This window comes from Canis lupus, chromosome 11 (assembly GCF_003254725.2).
Source record: "Canis lupus dingo isolate Sandy chromosome 11, ASM325472v2, whole genome shotgun sequence".
NCBI lineage: Eukaryota > Metazoa > Chordata > Mammalia > Carnivora > Canidae > Canis > Canis lupus.
Window position 1 is genome coordinate 72,554,792 of NC_064253.1, and position 25,502 is coordinate 72,580,293.

Consider the following 25,502-nt stretch of genomic DNA (forward strand, 5'->3'; position numbering starts at 1 on the left):
GATGCTATTCCAAGAGAACATTCCAGAAAAGCACTTTTCAGCGGCTGGAGTTGGCAGAGAAGATGAAAGTGGTTATACCTCTCGGTCTTCTTGATGACAGGACGTTATTGTTGAAAGATGCTCTTGGGGGACGCCTCATCCCTCTATCTCCCCAGTTTTACAGCCGAAGGCGCTGAGGTCAAGAGTGAAGCGGTTCATCTAGGATCAACAGATTTCGAAACTACAGTCAGTGAGAAATAGAGTGATCCCAGCGACCCGTGAATCACGACGCTGTTGGTGAAAGCCTCCATAACCATTTACTGACGCTCATTACAGGTCGGGTGTTCTAGTGAATGCCTTTTCTCATTTAATTCATGCGTATTTGATGCAGCTCATGATTTCATGCATTTTCTCATTGAATTCACAGAAGGTTCTAGAGTGAGAACCCCGAGGCCCAGAGGAGTTAAGGGGAGGCCAAGTTCACCTAGCCTGGAAGCGGGGGGTAGAGACCGCGGCCCGGCTCTGGCTGACTCCGGGCCTCCTGGGTTTCGCTGGACGATAACGCAACACTGGATGATAAGGTCACGTTCTTGCCGAAATCACGGCTCCGCTTCTGATTGAGAGGAAACCAGAGATTTGTTGTTACTTTACAAGTTCTTCCATCACTGCCTATACTCCCAGAAGTCCGACGTTTCACCCCACTGAACTTCCTGGAATGGAACAGAATGCAATTGTGAACCTCGAAGAATCAAATGTCATGTGGAGGAAACACTTGGGGAGATGTATCAATTGCGAAGCTCAAAGATGCCTGCCGGGGATCTAGGAACTCGGAAACGGACTCTGAGCTGATACGAGACCCCGCCTTTTAAATTCCTGGGCAGAAATCGATGGACGGAAGGGCTCCTGGAAAATTCAAGTGAGGACCCCTTGAGGTCCAGGGTCTTGTTCTCAGATTCAGTTTTCCGCTCTCCTGTCCGAGCAGAGCTACACCGCAGGTGCGAAGCAGGATGCTCACTTCGGAAGGGGAAGGCCTCCGTGGTACGAAGCCAGGACCCTCGTTCTAAAGGTCCAGAGATGGGGCTCAGACAGACAGAGTGACTTTCTGAATTAAATCTCCTCCGCCCTTGCTCAGTGCACACTGTGTATGATGCGCAAGCCCTAGAAGTGAAGAAAGGTTACAAAGCGCGATGATTTCCAGTCATAATATTTGGCTGCAGGTGCGGTATCAGGGAAATCAGAGGTCATTGAGCCCAGGACCCTCACTGGTGGTTTATACTTTATCATCTTTTCGACCAAAGTCCCCCAACCTGTAGGCAAACGCTAAGAATGGCGCGTTTCAAGTGACTTTCCATAAAAGTAAACAGTGAGCAGCAAAGCTTCTCGAAAGCACTGGTTTTCTCTCAATGATGGCTTTCGACGCCACTTTTAGAAACAATTAAAATATATCCCCTTCAGCAGTAGGCGGAGGTGACGCAAAGATCCCTCTCGCCAAAACCCTGGTTTTGAAGTTTAAATCCTTTCACATAGACACTTCGGTGTCTCCCACCCAATACCCTTCCCCGAGCCAGAGGCCATTATACTTGATGGAAGGAAAGATGATGAGGGACGAGTTCATTCCAGATTCCACAGACCATCGAGCCCTTGGCTCCCACGCAGGTCTGCTCATTTCCGGGCTAAGAATTGCTCAGGACCATTGAGCCATGACCACCCAGCGTCTTCAGAATCACACGGCCACAGCCAGTTAGCCCTGGAAGGGACCTTGGGGATAATTTCGTTCCGGCATCTCATTTTGCAGATGGGGAAACACAGGGTTAAGTGACTTGCCCAAGGTCACGCAGCTGCTTAATGGCAGAGCTGGACGGAAGCCCCTGTTCGCCAGACTCCCGGTCCCGCGGCCTGTCCGCCCTCCCACACTCACTCCTCGGGCTGCTCAGCTATCACCGAAGCAGCCGTGGCGCTTGCTTCTCGGCAAGCCGCCCCTGGAAGCACGGAGGGAAGCCTGTCTGTCTTGGGCCTCCGACCCCTCATGTGTCATTCCCTTCCATCCGACGAATGGCGTGTTTCTGGTCTGACTGCACCTGCGACGCAAGGCAAAGCTTTGACTTCCCTCTGAAACAGTTGCTTGTACCTGATTGGCTCTACCATACAACGCACTGGGCAGCGCCGTCCTGTTTATGAGCAATTTTAGCAAAAGATAAGACATGACTCTCGTATAAATATGACAGGAGCATATGCCAAATATTTTATTGAACTCATGAATTAGTGAGGGGACCAGAAAGACGTTACAACCCATTCAAAGGGGGAAATCAAGGAGCACACGTAGGCAGGCAGGCAAAACTGGTTACTCTCTATTGGGCAGCCGTCAACTCATCTCCACTGGACACAATTTGCAACTCTAGGGATTAATAATCCCTTGCATTATTATGGGTTTTCTTGGAATTTCAGGGTGGTAAATGGCTCAAAGACATGGAAAGGGAGATATAACCCAGAAGGGTGGGCCAGACCCAGCCCCCAATAATTTTTTTTTTGTCCATTTCATCGCCTTTCACCATTTTCCTGAGAGCCCCCAAGTACTGATAGCTAACTCTCTGATGACGATGTCCATACTGTCTCCGGGCAGGAATAAAGCGTGTCCCTATCCTTCCTGCACACTCACTCTCTTACGCCCCAATGGGTGTGGATGCACATTCCACGGCAAGGTCTCAGGGGTCCTCCATGGTCTTCTCTCAGCAAGCTGGCAAGCCCGCACTGGGTCTGAAACAGCTGGGCTCGAATTTTCCTTTTGGGTCTTCCTTGCTCTGCAACCTTTGAGTAGTGACTTGACCTCTCTGAGCCTCAGATTCTGCACCTGTGGACATTCAATAAACAGAGAAATTATCTAATCAGCAGCGCAGTTCCATGGGCCTCAGTCATCCCGATAAATATCATTATGAAGTGTCTGCGATGTGAGTGGTCAGTGTTAGGGATTTACTTTGTTTGTATTGGGCTCCTTTCCTCTTACCTTCCGGAGCAGGTATAGAATCGGCTCCACTTCATCAATGAAGCTACAGGAGTGCATAGTAACCCCCTCAAAGTCCTGCAGCGAACGGAGGCTGGTTCCACTCTTCAGACACAGCTCTCTCGACAGGAATGCATACCCTCAACCGCTGTACAATTGGAAAGTGGTCAAAAAATCACTTGGAATCGTAACTGGCTTCCAGATTCCCTGTCTCTGTGGCAAACCCTTTATTTATATTTCCTCGAAGAATTTTACTAAATTTATATCCAGTATTAAATATAAGCATCCCTATTGGACAGAGTTTGGGCTGGTCCCTTCACAGGGCAGACCCCACTTGCATCTTATATGGGGTTTTTTCCCTCAAACATAGGGTACCAAGCCATGCTGCATATTCAAGGAATTTGGTATAGGTATTCAGAACACTGACTCTGGCAGTTTGCCTCACTGCCCCATGCCTGGACCCTTTATCAAATGTAAATCCTTATTTAACTCCTCAGAGGCTCAGTTTGCTAATCTGTAAAGTGGAGCAATAATAATACCTACCCTGTGGGGTGATTTTGAGAAATAAGTGAACTAATTCATGTAAACTCTTGGCCAATTACTCAAGATAGTAAACATTCAATAAATACCAGGCATCATCATTAGCAAGAACTCCTCGATTACTATTAACGGGAAAACCACACAGGCATAAAAATTAAAACAGAACTGCCTTGGGTGCAGCCAGTTGCCCCAAATGCTTATTGTGTAGAAATAAAGCATCGAATCCCGATATCCGGTCACATATCTGTTTCTTTGTAAATCATGAACTATCATGAGTGTTCGTACTACCAAGTTTTTCCCACCTTAACGAATATTTTAAAGATCTGTAAGATTTTAAGGAGCAAACGCCAACCTCTCAAATTTGCAAAGGTAAAATAATGAAAAGGGTTGAGAAGCTTTGGAAGACACCCTCCCTGCTCCCTTTACCTGGGAATGAGAAATATACCTTGCTCCCAAAGAGCGGGGCCAGAAGCTAAGACACGTATCTTCCCTTTCTTTGCTTGAAGGCCCATGGTTTCCTGTGTCTTTTTCTTCCTGCCTATTTGCTTCATTGTCTTCTCCATGTGCCGCGGTCAACTCTTCCCAATATCACACTCATCGCAACTGTGCTGCCCCATGGCAGCGCACGCCCTTCAGCGGGCAGGACCCTGCCATTCCCTGGGTCATGGACTCCGGCCATATCCCAAGTCCAAATTTCTAGGAGGAAAGATCAGAGTGGCACCGCCCACCCTCTAGGCTGGGGTCCCCACTGGAATCCATAGCTTGTCCAGTGAGCTTTGGCCAAAGGTAGTCGAGTGGCATAACATTAGCCAGGCAGAGGGGGCCACTTCCAAGGGGGAGGAGAATGTGAGCATACCAAGGACGTTGTAAACCACCATACATCTCCATTGGTCAACAGAGGCCGCTGATTACATTCTTCAAATCACCATAAAGAAAATGATTCTCAGGCTGAAAACAACGGGTGGGGTCCTGATAAGCTGGGTAGATTCTCACCATAATCCATTCATGCTCCCATTATTTACGGTGTGTCCATTTCAGAGCCTAGGGAAATTTTTCCAGACTAATGATTATGTTTCTCCATCCAAGAAACGGAATTTATATGTGTTGTGTTGGCTGACAGCTCTGTGGCTGAGCTTCTCTGTCCCACCACTGCCCTGGGTGTTTTTGGTGATTTATTTCTTATTTTTTATTTTATTTTATTTTATTTTATTTTATTTTATTTTATTTTATTATTTTATTTTAGAGCTAAGGATTTGACTATGTCTTGGCTCTACTTTCTGACATCACTGTGAATCAATAGGGAATCTTGGCTTAATAACATCTGGAGGGTGGACAGGGGGAGATTTGTGATGTAAATACCTAGGGGCATTACTGTTAATGCCGTCCATTCAAGGGCACGGAGAGAAGCACGCTCTACCTCTCCTCCCAGAGCATACATGTTGATGCAAAGCATTTTGCACAAACTCATTAGAATGCCTTTATTTTGCTTATGCAAAGATAACTTGAAGGGATGGTGCTATATGCTGATTTTAAAAGGGTCAGCAAAGGTTTAGAAAATAATTTAAGAGATAATTTAAGATTCAAAGTTTGTAAAAAAAAAAAAAATTGTGTGTCGGGGAGTGTAGGTTAAGTGCAGCAAAAATTCCTGTCTGGGAAGGGCTTCTGTTTGGAGTGGTAGGGAAAGCACTGAGCTAGTTGGCAGAAAACGCGTGCTCAGGTCTTGGCTCTGATACTTCCTAGGTACAGGGACTTGAGAAAGTCCCTTTTCCAAACCTGAGCTCTATCGTGGGTGCAGTGGGGCAATGCCCTCGCCGTGAGCATCGAAGCTAATGAGTTAGGAGATCCCTGGGTGGCTCGGCAGTTTAGCGCCGCCTTCGGCCTGGGGTGTGATCCTGGAGTCCCGGGATCGAGTCTCATGTCGGGCTCCCTTCACGGAGCCTGCTTCTCCTCTGCCTGTGTCTCTGCCTCTCTCAGTGTCTCTCATGAATAAATAAAATCTTTAAAAATAAAAAAAAGCTAATGAGTTAAAGATATGAAAAAACAAACAAGGGGCACTTGAGGGGCTCAGTCGGTTGAGCATCTGCCTCCAGCTCAGGTCATGATCCCAGGGTCCAGGGATCGAGCCCTGTGTCAGGCACCCTGCTCAGCGGGGAGCCTGCTTCTCCCTTCCCCTCTGCCTGCTGCCCCCACTGCTTGTGCTCTCTCTCTGTCAAATAAATAAATAAAATCTTTTTTTAAAAATCCTACAGATATGAAAGAACAAACAGGCAAGTTCTCTATGAATATGAAATGTTTTAGGTCTGTCTTCTCATCTTACTGTTGGAAAAAGTGAGAACCTGGGGAGGACAAGTGACCTGGAAAACATCACATCACGAGTGGGTATCATCAGTTGTACAACCCCCATCTCTTGGCTCTCATGTCAAAGCCACACCATGCTTCCTTCCAGAAGCTAATGACCTACCAACGACCTGACCCCATCCATGGTAGAGTAGAACTGCATGTGCCATTAAGGGGATTGGAAGCAGACCTAGTCTCTAGTGTTATTACTGCTCACCAGCTGGATTCATGGTAGCCCAGGCATTTCATCTTTAGAAATGTCAATTTTCTATTCTGAAAAATAGGTGTAATAATAACAGGAAGCTCCTATCATTACTATGAGCTAAAGTATGTAAATAGTGAAGTATGGAATTCAGAAGACAGTGGATGTCAAATAAGCATTAGTTACTATGATGGAAGATGAGAAGAAGGAAGCAGAGCTTTGGAGGAGAAGACGAAGGAACTATTTTCATCATTTTAAGGTTTAGATAGGGGCGCCTGGGTGGCTCAGTCAGTCAGTTGAGTGTCTGATTCTCGATCTCAGCTCAGGTCTTGATCTCTGGGTCGTGAGTTCAAGCCCCGCATTGGGCTCCATGCTGGGTGTGGGGCCTACTCAGAAAGAAAATGAATTTTAAAAAATAATAATGTTTAGGTCAACAATTTTTTTTTCTGGGGATCAAAGGGGAGGTGAAGTTGCCACATCTCTTCAAATTGAGTCTATTGATGTGAAGATAGCCTTAAGGGATTATAGCATCCTGTATCCTTGAGCAGACGTCAACGCAGAAACAAGTACAGAAGATGTCCGATCATGGACTGACCCTCCTCGGAAACACTCAGGCTCCCGTGGGATTATGTTAAAACTCCTCCATCTGCCTTCCATGAGTGAAAATGATTTGACTTGGACCTCTGTAAAGTCACCCTGTTACAGCCCGTCCCCAAAGACACGCACCCTGCTGTGCTGCCCTGGCAATAGATTTCTCCCCTTCTCTAATCGTTCCCTGGACTTTGCTAAATCTGAACTCGGTCGCGATTCTCTCTCGGCCTGGAGTCCCTTCCCAATATTTTCTGCCTATGAAAATATCATTTGTCCCCCAACATCCCATTCAAATGTCACTCCTTCATTAAAATCTTCCCCAATGGAAGTAAAATATTCCTTACCTCGCATTGCTACTCACCATGTCCCTTTCTTTAGAACATCTGTGTCCGCACGTCTGTCTTCCCCCACTGTGCTATAAGATCCTTGAAGATGGAGCCTTGAAGACGCGTCCTTGAAGATAGATATGCTTCATGCCTCTGTTAACGTGAAATGCTTGGAGTGAGGTCTTCTGCATAATGGCTGTTAAATATTGGTTACATTGAACCAAAATTTGTTTTTAAGCTTTTCGAAGTGTGAGTTTTAGGGAATATACATGTGTATGATTTGGTCTCTGCCAGCCTTCTGATGATGCCACTTGGGGGAAACAGAGCTCCAGCCTAGTCACTCAAGAGTTATCTCTACAATAATTAGGTTAGCTGTCACTTTTTGAGCACGTACCACGTGCCAGTCACCGTTCGAAGTTGCGGGTGCAACCTCTCTTGGATGTTACCTCCTCCCAAAAATTCCGCAAGGTAGTGTTGACTATCTCCCCATGTTGCAGATCAATCAACTGAGACCTGGAGAGGCTGCATGATTCGTCTGCGGCCCCACAGATAATGCATGATGGATTCTGGATTCGTTGCCAGGATTTACGCCTTTCACCACTATTAACGCAGCATGCGAGCCGGAGCGGCCCTCGTCCCACATCAAATGCCTTCGGGGGACGCGCAACCAAGGACAGCGCGGACTCCTGTGCCCGGCCTCCCTCTCCCCAGAAAGCAGTCATCCCTGGCTCGTGTTCCCAACTCTGTCCCCATCGTCCTGCCGCCCAGCAGACAACTGGCCAGGAACTGCACAGACCCGCCGAGGGGGCTCAGTGGGCAGGGCCGCGGGGAGAGCGGTAGGAAGGTGACACCGAGCCGTAATTTCCCTGCTATTTTGTCCTCGCCCTGGAACATTAAGACGGGCTTCAGAGCCGCTAAAGCAGCTCCTGTTGCCCGTTTTCTCTCTCTCTCTGTAATGTAGCCAGAGACTTAAATACGATTGAGTTAATCTTTGAAGAAAACAGAAAATACTGTAACAATAAAGGCCGTAACGTGGTTACAAATGAGAGCTACTGCTCCCTTCTGCATTCTAAATTCTGAGGATAATTCTGCAGAGCTTCATTACCAGAGTATAATTGTGTTATAGAACTCTTAAATCACCCTGCTACACTTAACTGGCAATAACATTAAGATAGCGCAGATATTCATTTTAATTAAAACATAGCCTCAAACTATTTCCCTGCTATAAGAGGCAAAACTTTCTCCCCCCCCACCCCACCCCTTAAACTTTCATTTGTTAGCGCATCTATGGCCAGCAGTAGATGGGAGATTTAAACACAATTAGGAAATCCCACCTTATAAGCCAGGAGCACTTAAAGCGTCGCTGAGGAAGATGAATACCAGGAAAGCGGGTTTGGGTTTTAATCTTTTTCTCATATGTGAGGCACTGACAGCAGTTGTTTCGGAGAGGATGGGGTTCCCGGATAATCAGTTTAAGAGTTATGCAAAGAGGAATTGAAATGTAGCAGTCCAGACGTTAACGAAAACCTCGGTAACTCCGCAGTCTTCAGAGTTTCCCATCGCCTATAGCGTAAACATCCATTCATTTAACAAGTGTCTACTGAACATCTATTTTGTGCCGCGCATTGGGGATGCGCACACAAATAAAACCCCGCTCTTTCCTTCGAATATACGGCAGTCTCGTGAAGGAAACTGGCATGTAAATAAGAAGCTGCATTAAAAACTGCTCTGTGGAAGATATGGCCCCATACCTGCCCCTTTTGCTCAGGATAGGACACTCGGGATGGGTTTTGGAGTGCATGCAGGAGTTTTCCAGGCAGACAAGTGAATGACGAGGGCAGAGGGATGGTATATTCAAAGATAGAGTTGCATGAAGTAGAATTGAAATAGAATGGGCTATTCAGAAGATTCTTTTTTTTTTAAGATTTTATTTATTTATTTCAGAGATGGGGGCAGGGCAGAGGGAGAGGGAGGAGCAATCTCCTCCCTGAGCAGGGCTCAATCCCAGAATGCCAGTATAATGATCTGAGCCAAAGGCCGATGCTCAACCACCTGAGCCACTTATGCTCCCCTATTTGGAAGATTCTAGATGATTCAGTATGGTTAAACTGTAATGTGGAAAGGGTTGGAGGAAAACGAAGGTGGTGAGGCCCAAATGTAGACAGTTTTGGGGGCATTGGTCAGGGCTTTGGGCTTCAGCCTAGAGGCGATGAAGACTTGTTAAAAGGTTTATTTGGAGGATGGGGCAATAGGAGCTGGTAAGCATTGACGGCAACGTGGCTATTGAGACTATAGCTGGGATTTTGTAGCTTGGCATTCAAGGTTTCAAATTAGCGCCCTATCCACGTAGAAATAAATATGAGCAGTGAGGGCAGCGAGGGCAATCGGATCAGCAACACCGATGGACTTTCTGCATGTACACTAGATGTCTAACGATTTGCATACAGTATTTTATTCAATCCTTAAATAAGGATTCAGGATTAACACTCTCCACGTCGCCTATGAGGAAACTCCGGCACAGACAGATTGGACAGGTTGCCCACCAAGACCACCCGGATGGAAATGGAATTCACACTCAGGTCCATACGATCCTTGGAGGAATGTTCAGCATCGATTAGAAACATTCTGTTCGCCATTCTGCTTCCACATCTCCTCATGCAGAAGAGGATTCTGGATACTGTTCTCCAAACAAGAATCAGGCCATTGGTCATTAATCTTGCTCGGGCCCCTTGAGCTTCCTAGATCTAGGTCTGTCTTCACATTCCTCTGTGCACGTCTAAATCCACTCAGAGTGAGGCTCCGGGCTCCCCTGCCCCAGCACATTAAGCACAAGCACTTGCTGTAAGTGGTCATTCCTAGAGCACGTCAACCTTTGTTCTAGGTATTGGGGTTCAAGGGAGGTAGAGAGAAGATAACACCTTTTCTAGTGGAATTTAATTTCTAGGTTAGACAGTGAAGGGGTGTCAGAGCTGGCTTGGAACCCAGAAAGCCCTACCCGGTGCTGTGAAAACCACCGGCCACATGGCATGTGGCCAGTCCAAACCGACATGTCTTATCACACAAAATTCCAGAGTACCAAAAAGCATCCAATGTCTTCTTGCTTATGTGTGTCTGTTGATGATGCATTGATGATATTTTGCATATAGTCAATTAAATAAGATAGATCATTAAAATCCATTTTATCTGTATGTATTTATTTATTTATTTATTTATTTATTTATTTATTTGTTATTTATTTACATGAGGGTCCTGGGAAATTTAAAATTGTGTGTGACTTGGGTTATATTTCTATCAGACAGCACTGATCCATACTCTGTGCTCCTGTGGTGCTGTATTACCTCCTTAAGAAATAAAAATGACAATTGAAGAGCGAGATGAGGGTTATGGTATTAATAACACAGTGATGTAATAGGACATGTCAATAAGTAGGTGGGAGTGGATCTGCCATTAGATAGGTGGGCAGAAAAGTCTGTCTGGAAGCGTGATATTTGGGCAGAAATCTGGAAAGCAGCCATGCGAGATCCTGGTGGGGGTGGAAGAGATTTAGATTATACCATTAATTTGACAGTTAATATCTATTTTTATATTTTTGTTTATGACTCTTTTTTTAACTTAGAAGCACACTAAGTATAGTAGAAAGTACATGATTTTTGTTTTTTTAGAAATTGCTGATTTTTCTTAATCTAAATTTCGAGAACTCTAATCTTGGGCATTCACTTAGCATCTTGTGGACCTCATCTGCGTATATAAAAAGGAAAGAGAAATCTCCCTTATGTATTGTAACACTTACATGAGATCTACAGTATGAAGAGCATCTAGGAAGGTGCAAATATTTAAATTTGACTACCTCCTCTTCTTTTCCTATTTAATTCTGAGCTCACATAGAACCTGAAATGTCGATATCTGGTATCTCACCAGCCCTCATGGAGCCTATCGCAGAGCCTGGCATGGTGGATGTGCAACAAAAGAGTTGACTGAGTCACCATTCTTTATTAAGTAGCCAAAAGAAATGGAACAAGTATATTGGCAAGACTAGAGATGCTGGGATATGTTTGAGCCAATCTTCCTAAATTGGACATTGTCCTTAAGAAGCCCTGCTACCATATTCTTCCTACTGGTTTAATTACAATTCTCAAGTGCTTTTCCAGTCATTCCCTTTAGTCACGTTTGTAAAGTTTTTAACTGTTGACAACAGTGCTCCCACGTCCATCTGATCTTCAAAAGTGCACTGCAAAGTTAGAAGAATCATGACAAGACTGAAGCAAGACACAGAGGGGCCAGTCCAAAGGTGAACCTCTGATGAACGACAGAGCTGATCTCCTAAGTCAGGGCATTTTTTATCACATGATGTTGATCCCTCTACGTAAGAGTTCTTTAAAGATGTTGCATTTTGGAAGTTTTTCGTAATTTCCCTATAGCTTCAACTATGTGCCCAAACTAGCCTCCTACATCTGGGTATTTTCTTGTGGGCATCTGTTTGTAACAGAGCACTAAAAAATGTGTTGAATGACTGATTGGGCACATTTGTCCCAAGGGACCGCTCAGGGGTTATTATTAATTCCTTCTCGATCCCTTTGGGAAATCTAAATTCTAAAGTGCTGATAAGGTTTGAAACTCTTCAATTTACAAGAAAGTCCTCACCACCTTCCCAGAGCTTGACTACAAATTCTCTGAGACGAGAGTAGACAAGGTTACAATGCCTCCAGGCTTCCATCTAGAGATTTCAAATATTTCTAATTTCTTCAATTTAGCTTCATTTAAATTTTACCGAGAAGTAATTGCACTGAATTAATATAGTTACAATTATGCTGAAATCAATCCATTAACATCTTGAAAATTCTTATTAATCTGGCAGCAATGTTATGGATAAAAACAGAAATACATCCTCTATGTGGAGTGCAGATTAATATAATAAGAATGCTAGAGTTAATTTCTCCAGGATATGAATTCTTTGAGACAAGACAGTATGACTCGTATTTCTGTTTTCTGGTTTTAAAGTGCTGCTTTTAGTACATGATAACAATATTTGCATGCAAAAATACCTGGGACTGCTTGTTCTAATTCCTATTTCATCAAAAGGAATCTGATTAAAAGTCCAAATCATAGAGCTTTTTCTGCATTTTCCTTGTTTGTCTTTTAATGTGTCTTTGCTTTCTCTCCTACAAGTATACCTCGGACAAGGAATGTGTTACTCCTCATTTTTTCAACTTTGTGTCTAGCACAGCTGCTGGAATTTGGTAAATATGCTCTATAAACTACTGATGAGAGTGTTAACAAGCACAACATGATAGCAGTGAGGAGGATGCTAAACCACCAGGAACAGTGTTTGTGCTCTTAATATGCTAGATGGTTTACCATCGTATGTGTCACATAGAACTTCGATTCACTTGAAATGTATTTGGGGGTTCCCCAAAGTATAATCTAAACACTAAATCTTTGTACAAGAAATATGTCATTTATCTACATATGAATCTGATAATTATCATCCAGCAACATTCATGCATTCGACGGTTATTTATAAAGTATCAACTCTCTGTTTGCTGGTGTGTATTAGTGATTAAAACAAACATAAATCCTGAAGTCACGGAACTTGCAATGAAGTGAGAGAGGATGACAATAAGGATATAAACAAACGTTCAGCCTTTAACCTGTAAATACTATGATGAAAATGGACAGAGTTTATGAAGGGGGAGAACAGAAGAGTTCACCTTTGCCAGGTGGATCCCTGTACTTATTCTGGGGTCCAACCCTTTCTTTGTGGTCTTGGACCAGGAGAGGAAGGGCAAAACACAAGTCAGTAGAGGCTGGATTGTGTAGAGTCTGTAGGTTTGGAAGGCATTGAGCTTTGTTTTAAGTATGAAGGGAATCCACTGGAGCACCTAAAGCAGACGACTGACTTTGTATTATTTATGTAACTACAGCATTCCTCTGACTCTTCTGTGAGACAGAGATTTGTTGACAGTAAGAGTAAAAGTGGCCCTTGTACTAGTCCAGGAGAGGCAGGGCGGAGCCTTGAGATAATGTGGAGGAAAGAGAAGCAGAAGTCTATGGATCTGAAATATTTCTCATGAATAGAAACGACGGAAAATTTGATAAGCATTTGGGTGTCAAAGAGGGAGCAAAGACTCACGCGTGACTTTGACATGCTGGGCTTGAGCAACTGAATGACGGTGGTACCATTGGATGCGATGGATGGACAGAGGTAAGAGAAGATTCTTTAAGGTTGTGGATGTGTTAAAAAGATATGTCAGCTGGGCAGATACACAGATTTGGAGTTCAAGGAGCAATTTATGTTGGAAATTTACATTTAGAAGTTATCAGCATATATATGACGTTTAAAGCAATGAAAATGGATAGACTTCTCTAAGGGAAGTATATGGAGAAAGAAGGAGAACAGGCCCTGGGGCACTCCCACATTTAGATGTCAGGTAGAGGAAGAGAAATATGCAAAGAAGACCAAGAAAAAGCAGCTAGAGAGAGGAGAGAGATTATTAAGAGTGGTGTGAGAAGAAAAGGGTGAATAACTCTGATTAAAGCTGCTAAGAGATTGAATGAAACACGGGCAGAAAAGTGGTCATGGCATTTGACAAAATTGGGATTATTATTATTGACCTTGACAAGAACACGTTGAGTGGATTGCTGGGGAGGCACCGCTGTGGTCTGGATTGACGAGTGCTGGGAGTTGAGCAAATGGACGTGGCTTGAGCAGACTTTTTTTTTTTTTTTTTTTTTTGTGATCTTGGATGTGGGAGTAAGAAAATAAGTGGAGTGTAAGTGAGACACGTGGAATCCTGGAGAAGCGCTGCCAGAGGGGGCCGGGAAGACATTTGCATGGGGAGTAAATGGACCCCTAGAGAGGGGGCTGGTGCCCCAGGATCCTGGTGGATAAAGGGTGGAAGGAGGCAAGGCAGTGAGAAGAGATAAAGCCAGAGACCTCACACAGGGTGAGGGTGGTTAGCTTTTAATGTGAAGGAAAGAGAAGCCCTCTGGCGTGCAGCAGGAGGCAGAGGAGACAAGGACGCCCGTACACGGGTTGACAGATTTGGGGGAGGTTTTCTCCTTTACGTGTGATGTGTTGGGGAAGCTTGGCTGGCCTGGAGGCTGAGCCTATCCTAAAGAATGGGAGTAGGAATCCATGTGTTTCTGGGTTCAGGGGAGCATGGAAGACTAGAGAGGCATGGAAGGATTGTGACCCAGGCCTCAGAGCACAGCTGAGGTTTGAGACCGTGGCTCTCTGTCGAGTGCGCCCGGGCCCTGAGTGGGTATTCACGATCAATTTTGTCTAGATATCACCTACGGCGAGGGAGTGAGGAGCAAAGGTACTGAGACCTTTCATCATGCAATGATGACAGTGGTGGCCACAGAATCCAAGTTCAATAAGAAAGGAAGCAAAGGTGGGAGCTGTGACGGACGGCATCTCATTATAGCAGTGGGGTCAGGGGAGCAAAGGACAAAAGACTCGTGACTGAAGGTCTGCATTAGAGATGGTCTTGGGTGTGCTTTCAAACGATGTGGATCTAAGATGTGGCCATGGGAACAAGTGCTTGGGACAGACTGGAACAAAGTTCATGACAATTATGTTTCTCGTAATTAAGGTCAAGAAATGGAGATTTGAATGCTGGATGATTTGAGTGCACCTGTCACCCGGATTTTGACAGTTCCAAGAATGAAGATGGACAATGGCGTGGAGAGTGACTGAGGCACAGGCGCTGGATTGGAGGGGGACGGGAGTGTGGGTAGACAGTCACCACGAGGAAGCAGGAGGCAGTTGACGTCTTTCCAAGAATGTAAACTTTTGCAGAAGGCAGGGAGGGGCAATGGATGGGAGAAATCTGGTTACTCCCCAGCTACCCGTCTGGAAGTATGTGACACGAGAGAGAAAAATTGCCTTCTCCATAAAGCCGTGGAGGATATGACGCCCTCGGGGGACAGACATACTTCAGGTAAGGCAAGACAGTGAAAGGAATGTTCTAGAAAAAAATGGTGGATATAAAGGAGATTATGAGATAAAGGCCCAGGGGAGGAATTTGGGAGGGCGGTTTTGGGGGTGAGGGGTCAGCTCAGGTGAAGTCACAGGGCTCAGGAGGAGCGCCTGGCACATAATAAATATCCTGCATAGGTCAGCTATTTGTTGTTTGTGGTTAATGGACGTGAGATGCAGAGACAGTGGGTTACCAGGTAGCCCCAGTAGGCCCTGCCGGGATGCTTACCAGGTTGGGCCTGGAACAACGTGGGCAGGTAGAACATCCACTTTCAATCTATTAACTGCATTTCCCTAGGTAAAAACAGATCCGAAGTTGAGGCTATAACATGAAAGAATAATTATCTTCACGGATAAAACCTGGACAAAATTTGCTACGTGACCCATTCCCAAGAACAAGGCGCTGCCCACGGAGACACCGGCGTCGTCACACATTTGTGTTAACACCTGCACGGTCTACCAACGTCTTGGTGTTTGAAGCTGATTGGGACAGTATTTCTCATTTTCAGTATTTCCCTGTCCTTCAAGTAGTCACTTTTCCTCCTCGAGCCTCGGTTTCTTCGTGTATAAAATAGAAATACAACCTATCTGTTTCATAAGATTATTGTGAGAGATAGGAAAAATGTCTGAGGAAACATCAAATATAAAGGATAATTGATGAATATTGTTATCAATCTCCCCCATATTCAGAGTATTGCCTGAAGAGGGAGGCCTATCTTTTTAATGTTGTTTGTAGATAAATTATCCGTATCTGTGTTTCCAGCAGCAGCTGGCAGCAAGCTAAATGTCAACTCTTTTCCATTTCCAGGCTTGCGTGTGGTAGGACAGACACTCTGGATGCCCCAGCCCCAAATCCCTGCTCTGAGGATTGGCTCCTTCCCTGTGCCACTGGGGAGAGCTCCTGGTGCCAGGCTGGTCCCGTGGGACTCCACCGTTCAGTAACGGGATGTCTCAGATGAGCTGGTAACCCTTTCTAGAACAAAGAGGCAATATGTGGAGATATCCCGCAGAAGCTACAAAGACGAAATTCGATTGGGCCTCACAAAGGCAGGCTCCCACAGATCGAAAGCCACCGGGAATCAGGGTGACCGCTCTCCCCGAGGTCACAGTCCTGGCTGGCGGCCTGTTCCTATTTCGTTGCAAACTGCCTTTACCTCCGGGGCTTAGAAATGGGCCCAGGCAGGTGCTCCCGCACGAGCCTCCTTTTATTATCACAGGCTCACACAGGTAAGTGCTTCCAAAGGCAGAAATACCGTGGAGGTGACACCTACTACCTTGATGAGTTTCAAAAAATCAACAAATTGGCAAATGTGAATACCGATGTGTGATGAGACGAAGCCAGCATTTCTTTCTGATGCTTTCTTCAATTTGAATGCTTACACTATAATCTTAAAGAGCACTACAGCGCGGTGGTTAGGCATGGATCCAGCGGTCCAGGTTCAAATGTTGGCATCGATTACTTGGTCACAATTGGACATAGGGTCAGTTGATAATGCTCCAGTTACCATATTTATAACATTGGGTAATTAATAGTATATATATATATTTTAAAAAATATATATATATACTATTTTATATTTAAAATATATATATATATATATACAGTATGATACATATGGCATATATACTATAATATAATAGGGGGTTGGGGGTGCCAGAGTGGCTCAGTCATTGAATATCTGCCATCGGCTCAGGTTGTGACACCAGGATCCTGGGATCGAGTCTGCATGCGGTTGCTGTGGGAGCCCTCTGCCTATGTCTCTGCCTCTTTCTGTGTGTGTCTTTCATGAATAAATAAATAAACCTTAGAAATAAATACATACAAAAAAAGAAATATATACATACAAAATAGAGGGTTCTTGCAAAAATTATGTGTTAATAACAGCTGAAAGCACCTAATTCAGTGGCTGGCACACTTAGTGCCCTACTAAATGTTAAAGACTATCGTGACTCTTCAACAGCTCAGCCCATTCGCCCCAGAAAGGCTCAAACACTCATTTAAAATTCTCCCATCTCAAGATAATGGAGTATTTTGAGCAGAAAGGTAGACAGCAAAGTAAAATGGTAGGAAACTCTCCAAGGAAAATTCAACCAGAGCTATTCTATGACCCCAGATAATTATACCAGTTGCAGAGAGCTGTCCCAAGCAGGATCTGACAGGAATCACGGCTGGAAGAAAGACCGGGTGAGTCTTGCTTAGGCTTGAAATAGTTGCCACTTGCCTGGATCAATCATTCCAACACTCTGAGAACCAACCACACAACGAAGAGATTGAACTAGACGATTCTCAAGAATCACCTCCAGCTCCAGCACTCTGTAATCCCACGCTGAACGCTCTCCAGGGCGGTGATACAGTCTGGAAATTGCCAGCGCAGGTGAGGGGAGCCACGACATGAACCGAGCAGATAGCTGGCAATTACACAATGGGAAATGTCGAGAAAATAACCTTATGGGGTGGAAAGTATTGGATTGTCTGATTATGACTTACTCTCCAATATGAAGACATAACCATGCTTGGCCGCTCAAGGGTGAAAATGTGGTAATGTGTTAAAATGCTAATGAAATTGGAATCCTATAATAGATGTTTAGAACAGTTTAGGTTACCAAGACGTGGGGAGTTAGAGAGCATGGCTCGTAAATCCTGATGATAAGGCCAAGCTCTCCAGAACGTTCAAGGCCTTTACAGTTTGATTCCAACTTGCCTTTTCAAGATCTTCTCTCCTCACACACCCTCACGCACCCCGTGTTCAGTCCATAATGAGCCACTTGACATTCTCCATACACAGCAGGCGCTTATATTTCACAGGCACGCCCATGCTGTGGCCTCCGCCTCTGTCTCACGTGTGTCTGTCCCACTGCCGCCATCTACGGCAGATCATCGTCGCTCACCTCACAGGAAGACTCAGAAGATTTCTTGAATGATCAACCCGCCCCTAGTCTGGTTTTGCTTTAATCCATTGTCCTTATAGTTGCTGATGTATTTTTCTGAATCTTGCAACCAGTCGTGCCTCCTTTGCTTAAAATTCTTCAATGACATTTCATTGCCATTAAGACAAAATCCACATTCTTTGATATGGCTTGCAAGACCTTTAATGCTCTGCCATTCAGCTGCTGCTCCAGCTCATCCTGCATGCTTTGCTTGCTCGTACGTCATACTCTAGCCTTGCTCACAGAACCTCACCTCCCCAGGCAAGTACATTCTCTCTCGTCTCTGGACCTCCATGGGCTGATGCCTCTCCTACAATCTCCCCCTCTCAAGTCCCCTTAGCTGACTTATTTCTACATAGGAAGGACTCCCCTCATCACTGAGGTATAAGTCCCCTGGTTGGGTGCCCTGCTGGCTCTTGGACTTCTGTTGTGATACCTCCGCGTTATTGCAACTATCTGTTGAACGGATTAATGCCATTCCCTTTACTTAAGTGCCCTTTGGTCCCCTTTTCCTGGTCATTTTTTACTTGTCCAAGCACAGCTCAAATGTTACCACCTTAGGAAAAGCCTTGTTGATTCCACAGGCCATTCCTTGCTCCTTCTTCACCACTCCCTTGGAAATTCATGCGAGCCCTGTTTGTCACAGCAAATTCTATTACTGAAAATTAGAACATTGCTCCAGAGAACATTACACAATGTACCACAGAAAGATAGACTATTTTGTGGCGGTGCAGAGAATGATGAAAAAAATTCAGATTCTAAAATACTTTGGTACTAAAATAAATGCCAAGACCTAGTTCTAAGTAGGGCAGAATGGGACTAGGTATTTCTCATGCACGTACGTACATGTGTGTGTGAATGCACATGCACACATCCTTCTGAGGCTCCAGATGGGCATTCTTGGAGATGACCATTTAGACCTCTAAAATCCATGGACGTTTTTGAACAATCATTTTCCTTGCCAAATAGCAATAATTCCACACCTTCCACGTTTAAAGCTCTCAGTAAGATGTGGCCAAGAGCGTAACGTTACTTCTCTTTCTTTCATAACGTAATGATCTTCCTGTTGCAATATTAATCAATAACTAATTTCATAGTTGGACAACTATTTTTAATGACCTAGTACGTTGGAGGCATTGTTACACAAGTCTTCAGATCATTCCCTGAAGGACCTGTCACCAAAAGGGCAAATTCATTTACTTGTCATAAAGCAGGAGCCAAAAGGCTCATTACACTAATTAGGGACAGACGCATTCGGGTCTTTGTTGGTTAAGAGCTAAAAGGTCTCCTGTCTGGACCTAAAAGGAGGATCAAATGGAGCCATCCAAAGACATTTTGAATAGTTAGCAAAGGGGCCCCAGGCATGTTCATTGTAAAGTCGTGGTCTCTTGGGTGTCTCCTTAAGTTGGGTTATATTTTTTTTTAAATGTGTCTACTCCGTCTTGGAATAGGCAGGACCAGGGGATTCTCCAGGCTTCTTCTTACCATGATATTACTTACTTCCAAGAACCTTTAGGTGGCCTTCTCATGGAGTATCCTGCGTCTTGAAGAACTGAATTTAGCACTCACTTTGTCTCCAATTAGTTTGCAAGGAATGGATGGGATGAATTGGATGGTGAATAATGTCTGTGTAATTCTCACTGATGCTGACATCTTTGATGTATAAGCTTTAAGCAGCTCATGTTTAGCATGAAGCAAAAAACTAATTAATTATCTATTATATTCCAGGTGTCATACGCTAACATTCTAAAAATAACCCTACAAAAAGTTTTTTTTTATCTCTATTTTATTAATAAGGATTCCAAACCTTCAGAAATGCAAGTGAGCTAGTATTAAAACACGAATTTTCTGAAAATACTTCTCTTTCTGCTACCCTACAGTGACCTGCCATTTTTCTCAGGATTCCGCCTCTCTATGTTGTAATAGATTCTTTCCATAGACAGATGCAGAGATACCTAGATGTAGAAATTGATAAATCTCTGCTCTTCTCATCATTACAAGTAATTACGGTAGACTCACCTTGGTTTCCAGACCCGTAAGTTGAGTAGGCTTCCAGACCTTGCAACACACAGTTCTTCTCTTGTCACCCTTCTGACAAAAAAAAAAAAAAAAAAAAAGCCATTCAGAATAGCTCCCAGTCTCTTTAACATGTATTCTCTGCACAAATCAAAGTTATCATTATGAATTTTGAAACATGTTTTTCACTTTCCAAACTTCATGCATTAGCTCATGCTGTTCCTTCCACCTAGAATGCCCTTTCCACCAGTTGTCACTTACCAGGATCCTTTTATTCTTCCAAGTTCATGCTAAGTCTTTGCATCTTCAAAGTAGAAATGCTTCTACCTCTTTGAAGTCCTTTCTTCAACTCCTTCCCCGTCCCCACCCTCCAGAAATCTGAGATGCCTCTTATCCTTCTCCTACTGAGTTATTTGGACTTATACTAGGACTCTTAAGTCTTCTACCTTAAATAATGGGTGGGCCTGGCTACTTTCCTTCCTAATTTTAAACTCTGTAAGTATAAGGCCAGCCTCTAACTTTCCCATGTGTGCACTCTCAGATCTCGGGATTCTTTCCCTCTTTGTTCCACTACTAATGGCTCAGCAAATGACTCCTGCCCATTTGAAGCCCCAGGGAAGTGTGGCATCCCCATGCCCCACAGCCAACCCTGCAAAGCAGCACGGTTAGCTCAGACTCCACAGAGCTGGGTTTGCTTTGCAATGCCCCTTCAATAGCCCCACTTTTAGCTCTGCATGGAAGGGGATGCATCGCCAAGCTGAAAATGAGATCCCTGGATTATTCAACGCTATCCAAGGGCTATGATGTTGAAAATATTATTTGTGAAAGAAACCCTACCCTGTACCAGAACTAAAGCTTCTAGATTCTGAGAGGAATACCAATGCTCTGTTTCTCAGGGGGAAAAAAATGATTTTTTTTTTCCCTTGAAGAACTCATTGTTTTCCAAAACCAGATCTAGCTTAGTAGCTGTTAGAGCACTCTGTGCATACAGACTCCCATTTTACTCTGTGAATTAGCTCACTGATGACTGATAGCTTCCTTTTTCTGCCTTTCTGTCTGTCTGTCTGCTTATTTTTCCTCTTGTCCTTCCTTCTTTCCTTCTTTTCTTTATTCCTTCACTATATACTATTCTGTGTGAGAAATTGGGGTGAGGTTTGGTTGCTATTAAGGTAGTAATAAACTGTATGATGTCCAGGGAGCTTGGGAATCTTCAAATACTGCCCTAAATCCCTCATCACAAAGTTCCTGACAAAATATGAAGTATAGAGCCACTATGGTTAGCTCTGGCTTTCACTCCAAACCCCAGTGTTGAAACTCTACTAAGCGAGGTCCCAATGTTTCTTTTTCCTAATCTTGTTAGTCCTGAATAGTTTTAGATCAAAGCAGAATATGGAGCCTGCTTTGTCTATTTCATAACCCACAACAGCCAAACCCAGTCCCCGTATCTCACCACTAGAAGGTGAGGTGCCGTGACTAAGGGTATGGGCCTGCAGTATCTAGGAAGGGAGAAGTGAAACAGTGAGCTACAACCATAATTACTCATTTCTAAAACATCACAGGAAAAGAAAAAAAAAAGCCCACTCAAACAAATAAAAATTTGGAACAGCTCAATGGGTGAATCTACATACGACCAATCAAGTTCAGGCCTCCTCCTCCTTGAGGATGGAGGAAAATGATTTCATCTTGATTCATTGGGGAGAGCCCTTAAGCTCTTCCTAGAAATCAATATGCCTGCTCCATGCCAGGCGCCATGCTAGGCTCTGGAGACATAAAGATAAACAAGACTCAAAGTCTTTGTCCTGGAAGAATTCTCAATCTAATGGGTAAACCAGACATGTAAATAATTCCAAATCTATGTGCTGAGAAACTATAGAGGCTGATATTGAGCTCGTGGGCATTGGGATGACCACCAGGTTGATAAAATATTGAAATGCTCTGAACCCTGTTGTAAATACCTGCTTCTCTAAGCCCCTGAGTAATCAGTAGCCTCATCCTCACTGGCCTTGCCAACTTTGGGCCCTCTGTGTGCCTCAGACATTATGGACAAGCAGAGGACCTTCAGGACCCTATTCCAGACCAATAGTTAGTGACCATTTGGATTGGTCAGTGCTTGAGAAGACCCCAGAATGGAGGGATATGCAAAGAGCTAGTATAGGAAGAGGAAATACCCTCTTTTTGGAGAGTGTGAGTCTTACAAAATACTATGGCTTCACAGAGGAAGAAACATTTAAGACAAGTCTTGAGGACTGAGAGGGAGTTGACCAGATGGGCTTTCTGGGCAATGCATGCACCATGAGTCAAGGCAAAAGAAAAGAATCCCATGTAACAAAAATGGAATGAACTTAATTGGTCTTGGATGCAAAATAATCAAAAACAGCTGCAAAAGGTAATGCAGGATGGTAATGGGAGAGGATTCTAAAAATTAAGTCAAGTCTTGTGTGCCCTCCACTTGTGGGTAACAGGAAGTTTTAATGAGAGTGTGGCATGACCATTGCTTCTTTTGTTAGACAAACAACGGGTGGAGCATAAGGGTTTTGGGTTTTTTTCATTATAGGATTCTTTTTTTCAGTGGGTCCACACAAAGAAGATAATAGGTTAGTTCTTTCAGATACAACTGAAAAAAAAAAAAACACAGAACTCTTTCCCCAAATCCTTCTCATTATTTGCTATGAACTTTCTGTAGTGAACCTCCTTTCTTCCCACTCTACTCATTAGAGAAATAAAGTCAATGTGTATATTAAACTTCATGGCAGTTATGATTTGTTTTATTAAATCAAAGCTTTGTCTTCAGGCAAATTTATACAGGTACTATATTACAAGATTTGGAGCATGGGTCTCTGCTCATCTTGACAATCGTACTGGCACCAGACAGAGCTGAGGAAGTTCATTGTTCATCCAGGTATCCTTCCCAGTGCCTCGACAGAGTAGGTGCTCTGTGTTCTCCAAGTTTATTAATCATTATTCCCTATCAATCTTCATCTTTCTGAGACAAAGTGTTATTCTCCCTCCAGAAGATGTAATTAATGCCCTCCTTCCCTTTGGCTGTTTTAATCACCATTCTCTAGAATAAATCCATCTTACTATGACTTCAACAAGCAGAAGCCAGAGCTCCAGAGACATACCGTTTCCTGAGTAAAGGAAAATGCCATGGTCTCTGTTTCATGACCAACACTTACCAAACTCACATCGAGCTGTATTGAATACCTACTATGTATGAAGCACGCTGAGATCCATCCTCCACAGGGAGGATACAGGCTCTGCTCTGACTTCCTCAAACAGGTGAATCTACAATTCTCCCTTTTTTCCAGGTACAAGTGGTCCTTGACCAAGGATATCAATTTAGATCAGTGTCTCAAGGATATAGTTTGCTTCCCAAAGTATGTTTGGTGGGCTATTAGTTCTGAAGAATGCTGATAGGTTGATACAGAAGCCAGAGCTTTCGCTGATCAATTATATTTGAAAATCATTAGGTGGATAAGACTCTTCATGCAGGATTTCTCATCAGCCTCTACTAAACACATATGCATTGTGGCTATCCAACAAGGGGAGGGTCTCCCAAATCCAACCAATCAGAAGTCTTTTGCTGTAGATCACCTCAAGAAGGATGTGGTGCTCCCAAAAATGTGCTTGAGACAATGGTGATTAGCCCTGTCCTGGATAAGAGGTGGGCCCATCATCTCAAGAGCATCCCTTGTATTGTCTCCCCTAAATTCATTTCCATAGGTTTCCTTAGCTTGGAGCCCATCTGACTTCATGTGCCAAACTCTCCCATTATATGAGGTCTTTCCTCAGTGGGTCCCCAAACCTTGGCATTTCACTAGCTAAGAAGGCTTGGTGGCATCACAGCTGGAGATTTCATGTGGATGTATATGATTTCTAGATTGTTCGATAAGATCAAACCTGGCAAGCATCTCTTCTTTTTTAAAAAAAGGGTTTTGTATGTATGTTCAGTACATTTGTGTGTGGGTGTAGGTATGTGGGGTGGTGGATGCTTTCTTTTACTTCTCAAGCTAGAAAAGTTCCTATTTATTCCTACCATTTGTTTCCTCTTTCTAAAGTGTAATAGATTATAACCCGCTAAACTATTGTGCTCCTAGAGAATCTAAGAAAACATGTTTTTATGATAATAGACTCTATAATTCTTTGCTAAATTCCTAGCTTTGATAAAATTTCACCTTATTGGAATGAAGGTACCATAGTTATATAAATCAACATTTGGCAAATGATATTCTCTGCTGACATTTCTGTTCCTGAGTTGGTATTTTATTTGGGTGACAGACATTTGCTGAATTTATTAAAAGTGGTTGACTTGTCTTAAGGGGTCAGCTGCCACTGATGGATCCCCTTCCTTCTCAGGAACAATTTTAGCAGCTCCTTGATGTGTTATTGGTCTTTTCTTAACATTATAGTTAGAAAGTATAGTGGAATCCATTTAGTCACAAGTATTTATTGAGCACCTGCTATGTGGCTGGCATCACGCTAGAAGATGGGGGCACAATGGCAACCAAGACAATGCTTAGGTATCTCCATGTGATGAGATGGATATTTTTGCTTAAACTGGCTGAAGAGTGAGCAGAAGCTTGAAAACTTACACAAATTAGGCTGAATAGAAAGACATTTCCGTTGTGCTCTCTCCTCTCCCTCCCCACCCCCCTCTCCAAGCAAAGCACATGGCACTGAAACCACCACTCATACTTTTTTTTTTCTCCATTCATACTTTTGTAGAACCAGAGGAGTTGGTGAAAACATGTGTCTGACTGATAAATGTCTTCCTGACAACCTGTAGGACAGAGAAGAACAAAGGGTAGACTGCTGGTTCTGAATCCCACAAAGAGCACTCTTGAATGTGGTAATGGAGAGGCAGCCTTAATGACTCAGGAACCTTCTATCATCTTCTGTAAGACACAACAATGCTGATGCCCATTGATTTGTTAACAGATTGAAATAGTTGAGATGGGCAAAGGGAGAGGATAAGAAGTTTTAAGAAGGAACTGGCTTCTTTGACCTGTAGGTCAGCTCTTGTCTACCTTGAACTTGCCTCGGAATCACCTGAAGGGTTTGTTAAAATACAGATGAGTTCCTGATTCTGTAGGTCTGGGACGGGACCCCAAAATCTGCATTTTAAGTAACATCCCAGACACTCCTGAGGCTACTGGACCATGGACCACTCTTCTCCACTGACGTGAGATTTCTCAGTCACTAAAGGTGTTCCAATGGAAGGGCAACTAGTAAGTGAAGACATTTAGGGGCCTGGTTCCAGCGTGGAAGGGTGGAAGAGTCATATAGAATGGATGGAACTGATATTTTTGAGAACTTACTAATAGAGCCCAAAGCCAATGAGGGGCTTGAGATCTTACTAATCGTGTCACTGTCTCGTTTAACCCCACCACACATCTGGCAGATTAGCATGTGTCAAAACGAAAATAAACTCATTACCCAGGGAACCAAAAAGAGCTGTTTTCCCCACTAAAGAATTAAACATCCTATGCTTACTATCCATTTGCATGATAGTGTTGTTGGAGCTGATAGTGTTTAAAGGCAGGCACGTATTCAATGATTCTTGAAATTCAACTCTAAGTATTGGAGGAGGCTGAGTCTCCTCTC

General features: G+C 43.8%; 1 long non-coding RNA gene across 3 annotated transcripts in view; it reads right to left on the reverse strand.

Annotated features, from left to right (window-relative positions):
* Positions 1 to 2,192: 2,192 nt before the first annotated feature.
* Positions 2,193 to 25,502, reverse strand: part of LOC112650084 (uncharacterized) — a 122,841-nt gene continuing 99,531 nt past the window's right edge. For all 3 annotated transcript variants that reach the window (XR_007414156.1, XR_007414157.1, XR_004803921.2), the window contains 4 exons: positions 19,902 to 19,973; positions 7,009 to 7,126; positions 2,981 to 3,125; positions 2,193 to 2,827 (listed from right to left, as the gene is read on the reverse strand). This is a non-coding gene — a long non-coding RNA (uncharacterized LOC112650084). The remainder of the gene's footprint in view (positions 2,828 to 2,980; positions 3,126 to 7,008; positions 7,127 to 19,901; positions 19,974 to 25,502) is intronic.